The sequence below is a fragment of the Triticum dicoccoides genome, chromosome 5B (assembly GCF_002162155.2).
Source record: "Triticum dicoccoides isolate Atlit2015 ecotype Zavitan chromosome 5B, WEW_v2.0, whole genome shotgun sequence".
NCBI lineage: Eukaryota > Viridiplantae > Streptophyta > Magnoliopsida > Poales > Poaceae > Triticum > Triticum dicoccoides.
In genome coordinates this window covers 2,219,878-2,224,893 of record NC_041389.1, presented here as the reverse complement: position 1 = coordinate 2,224,893, position 5,016 = coordinate 2,219,878, and the positions used below count along the sequence as shown (strand labels likewise).

At 41.6% G+C, this 5,016-nt stretch overlaps 1 long non-coding RNA gene across 6 annotated transcripts; it reads left to right on the top strand.

The window, feature by feature from the left end:
• The first annotated feature begins 435 nt into the window (after positions 1 to 435).
• LOC119306946 lies at positions 436 to 4,285 on the top strand. Of its 6 annotated transcripts, none has more exons than XR_005149086.1 (8): positions 436 to 794; positions 896 to 933; positions 1,009 to 1,170; positions 2,011 to 2,092; positions 2,212 to 2,259; positions 3,267 to 3,355; positions 3,798 to 4,011; positions 4,096 to 4,285. It is a non-coding gene; the product is annotated as an uncharacterized LOC119306946 (long non-coding RNA). The 6 variants fall into 6 exon arrangements; XR_005149084.1 differs by having other exon boundaries at positions 3,247 to 3,355; XR_005149088.1 differs by having other exon boundaries at positions 1,022 to 1,170; positions 3,247 to 4,011.
• Positions 4,286 to 5,016: the final 731 nt, after the last annotated feature.

The window sequence follows — 5,016 nt, the reverse complement described above, 5'->3', positions numbered from 1 at the left end:
ATCGATTATGCATTAAAGGAATATGATGATTCGGATATTGGTCACCAATGGCAACAATAATGCGCTTATAAACACTTGTTTTTTTCATGAGTACTAGATCGACAATTGTTTGACATGTGGATGCACATCAATACTCTAGCCCTTGTCGTGTAGTAGAATAGTTTATCATCCTCAAGATATGTGTTATTCTAATTAAAAGGATTAAACAGTTCCTTGCCAAATCCAACACAATAAGCGTCGCATGAAGGTCGAGCGCTGGTGGTGTCCACGCCGATTTTCACTGTGCCCAGGATGAAAACGCATTCACGAGAGAAAAAACAAGAAGAGAAACATACTCGTGTCCTTTTCTTCCCTGCGAAGGAACTCCACACTGAGTCGTCCACTCCAAGACTCCCCTCGACCCATAGTATGCCGCCGCCTCCCCTCCCCATCCTAGCCCCCCTCTTCGTGGTCTCGTCTCCTTCCCCTTTCTCTTCTCAATCCAGATCCATGGAGGTGGACGATAGGGACGCCATCGATCGCGACGCTAGGGTTCCTAGCCACCGCCACACGCACAGCCGGACAAAGTCACCTCCGCTCTTGCGGCCATCGATGGTCCTCCCCACCGTCGCCCGGAATTGTTCCGCCCATCTCTGCTCGCCCCCGAGTAGGAAGGCCGTGGCGAATCTGGCACCTATAGTCGGAAGCAACAGGGTTGGTGGAGTGGCGCATGCTGGCGGGGCCGGTAGTTGAGGGGGCTCACCGGCCGTAGCGGCAGGAGCGGTCGGGGAATCACATCGCAAGAGGCTGCCTTGGTTTGTTTTGCCTTCTGTTATGTTGTGTTCCGATGTTCTTTATTTTAGTCATCTCCTCCTAAATTTTTGACTAATCTGGTGCTCCAATTTATTATTTACAGGTGATGATCTTGCTACAAGTTTCTTCTTGGGTTTACACGTTGGTGATTCTTGTAGTTGCCTCGTGCACAACCTTGTTCATGTCTCCTTCTTTTCCTGATCCTCTAGTTCACAGGGTAACCGTGCAGGCAACTGGTGGTGGAGTCTCGCCGGATGATGTGACGGCAGCCATCGTCCATATTAATTGATTCAGTATGTATGCTCAAACTTTCCCTTGTAAGGCAAGACACTTCAGAGACCAATGGTTGACAGTCACAGCTGATACGTAGAACTGCAGGTGCACACACAGCTGCTTCATCAAGTTCTCTGAAAAAAGCTTGTGTTCTGGTTGAGTTATTGTGAAGTTGTAGTTGCTAACTTGCTATTAACTTGAAAAAAGATATGTTAATTTGGTTAATTTCCTTTGGCTAGTGTCACGTGTAAACTGAAGCATGTAAACAATACCATTTTTTCTATTTGATGCATCCTCTCAAAGCTGATGTGTCTCACTTCCATGGAATTAACCACTTCAACCAAGAAACCAAATTTTGTTTTACAAAATTAATATCATCTCCAAGTTCCAGCTGAGTCTCTCCAATGGAAGTACTCCACCAAATATATTTCTAAAATCTGCAGGTTGAACGACTACCAAATACATAGGGTTATACAGAAACAATGTCATATATAACGAAGAACTTGACTAGGAAATTAGACTTTGCTGTGATGCCAAATCTGTCTCTATTAAAATAACCATAACAAGGAGCCACATGGTGGCGTGTAGAGTTGAAATGAAGTTCTCCTTTGCAAAACACTAGATAATGGTGTGTTCTAGACTTGTAGACCAGTTACATCACATAGCACAGGAGTGAACTTTTTCTTTTGCTCTCCATATATTACAGAGGTCTGCACATTGAATTTTGTTCCTTACATTTCATATAATAATGTTACAAAACAATTACCTCATGAAAACAATATCCACCGTAAGTTGTTGTACAAATAGTAAGTCAAGGCAGGCAAAGTCACCAGTAATCCCCACAAGAACATTAGGTGTCAAATTCCAATAATTATGTAACAACGGGTTGGTAGTGGTCGCCATTGTTCTCATTGGTATCTTAATATGTTTTTTTATTGTTGCTAGGCTCCTCTGTTCCTGTCAGCTTCAGTAGCTCGTTGATTACGATGTATGATTGGGTGACCAGCTGCAAGCTCTGGATGCCAAGGTCAAGACCTCTCTTGTTCAGATTTATGTTGGTTTCTTGATCCCCTTTTCTCAATGGATATATGGAACTAATACTGCATTACCATTGTTTTTATACCATCATTTGGTGGCTGGATGCAGGGTGGAGCTTTAAAAGTACTTGAAAAAATTGTGATTGCCTATTCCATGGTAAACCTACTAAGATTTGTGCTTTGCATAGAGGTTTAGTTGGTCAGAGAGCTATGCACTTTATAGCATCACTTTTTGCCTTCTACTGTAAATCTGCAAAAGAAGGAATATGTACAAATATATTTATTTCATATAGACTTGATGGCTTCCAACTTGATGAAAGAACAATGGCTGAGAAGGGTTTATTTACAACTTAATGTTTTCCATACAACATCCTTGCATAGGCTAACACATGACATTCCTATGCCTTGCTCCAACGGCTTTAACCATCTTAATTTGCTAAATGGTGACTCGTGTTCTCTAGAGATTTCTAATAGTAGATTTAAGTGCATGATTTCCGGTGGGGATTGATCCCTCATGAATTAAACAAATATGGATTCTTTCCTTCTCCATATTTGTGCTTGTCACTTATGAGTATCATAAGCATTGCAAGGCCAATGTATCATGTCTTGCAAAGATGGACTTTCTGCTTTCCAGTTGGCCCGCTGATGTGCAAATTGAGTTTTTTTTGCTCTCAAAAAGATATTATAATAAGTTTTCGAGTCTAAATTTTTTCGGTCGTGAAGGTTGGCGAGAGTGTCTCGGTTACTGAAACAAGAAAGTCTGCTGCTAAATAGGTTATAATTGCTTTCTGTAGACAACATATGGAAAAATGTACTAAAGAATTGAGCATTATTTCTTATGGATTGTCATAGTGTTGTTCATGATCTCCAATAGTATGATCAGATCAATATAAAGTGTGGCTTCTATTTTTTAACAGGCTGTCATATTGAACTGTTACAATGTTTATATTGGTTAGTGTTGACTCATATGAAACTATCGCCCAGTGTTTATAGTGTTTAGTGTTAAAACACCTACCTGATGGTTAGGTGGATATTTGATGAAAGCAGGAACTTTAATGTACATAGACAACCTAAGACCGCAGAGGAATGTCTCACCTAAAAGTTGGACCATTTTTCTTATTTGGATTTTGTAAATTTTCTGAAGATGCAAATTTCACCATCCAGTTGATGGGTCTGCACCTGATTCCATTTCAAAGTGGGAGCCTTCTCAGCAATCTGTGATGCTTACTCTTGCTGGCCTTCCAAGGAGAGAGGTAACATCCAGAAATAATCGTACTAGCATGTTGATAATTCAGGATTATAAATGCCGTTTGTGGTTCTTTGTTGCTAGAACATTCCCTTCCCGGGTCGGTTTGGTGAATCAGCCGTTGTATTAGTAAGCCGTTGGCACTAGTCCTTTCACGATAAGGATCTCTCAATTGCTGAAAACTAACTAAATATCACTATGAGATTTTACGGTGAGGAATGGTGAATATTACCATGTTGCTATGCATGGTAGGATGCCTCTCGCTCTTGAATCATAATTTCATGAAATGTTGTTGTCAAATGCAAATACTCAGTGTGTTCTACAGTCCCCTTTGCATACCTTTTGCCTTTGCTTTCTTGGATAGTTATTCATTAGTCGGTGTCATCGATTATAACTTCACATCGTCAATGTTCAGCTTGTTTTTCAAACACCTGTGGAAGTTGCTGCAGGACACATCACGGGGCGGACGCGAAGGCCTTCATAGGTAGAGCAGAGCGAGGTCGATACGGTGGCCAGGCGTGGTCTAGAGAACTGGTGGCTGGTGGTGCGCGAGTTGGAGGCGAGGTGACGTCATTGACCAAGACGCCTCGTATATCCTCATCTCGTGCCTCCGGGAGAGGAGCTCGTCGAGGATCCCCTCTTCTCCATGGATCCACGATAGAGGTGCTCGTGCCTTTCATATTCCATTCCAGTACTGGAAACATACATCTTTCCATTTGATGGATTTCTGTTCTAATGTAATTCCAGGGTCATATATGGAGGAGTGGATTTGAAAGGAAAGAATTCCAATTAGTTGCTTTTGAGGATGTTCCCGAGGCACTAAAGAACTGGTAGTCTCATCGTATGACGGTATGTATCTATTTGGTCATCATGTATATTGTGTAAACATAAAATGATGCACTGAATGCACTGCGCTCTTTCCAATTTTTATTGTGTCTATTCCTATCAACTAAGATAAATATCACAACTCAAAGTTTTAATCCTGTAGTTACATTTTCATGGTAGTAATGTTTGCCTAAAGGTGACTTAATGGAGCAAGATGTTTGCTAGAATACATTAAACGGCTGATTTACACCTGTTAATGTATGTGTCATCGCCTGTTCATACAAATGTAGTGTGCTAATGAATTTAGTTTGTAAGGCAATAGCAGTACATAGTACAAACAATAACATTACGTGGTATAAATAGAAAATTGAAAGGGGCGCATCCCACCCGGCACCGCCCCAAGTTCCTCTCAGGCGGCGCACCAGGGTGCACCCCAACCACTAGTAAAGCAGTAAACGGTATCCAAAAACAAGCGCCAGACTTTTCCCCCAAAAAAGAAGAAGCGCAAGACCGAAGATGGTTGCCTTTTAAGCGGCTAGACAGGTAGATAGAGATAGATAGGTACACACGATGATTTGCTGCATCGTCATCGTCTGTTGGTCACACACAGTTCGCCAGAGCTGGAGCCAAAAGCCCCTCCCTCTGCTCGATCAGGACAAGCCAGAGGAGGAGAGGGGGGAGACATAACATGGATGAATCTTTTTATTTTTAGAGCCTTACTTAAAATTTAAGTTGATCTAGTTGACTCGTATGGGATTTTCATCATAGTTCCTTCTCTAACATGTAGATAGACACATATAGTCTTGACACAAAATCTACAATTTACAGGTAGAATAACTTTTT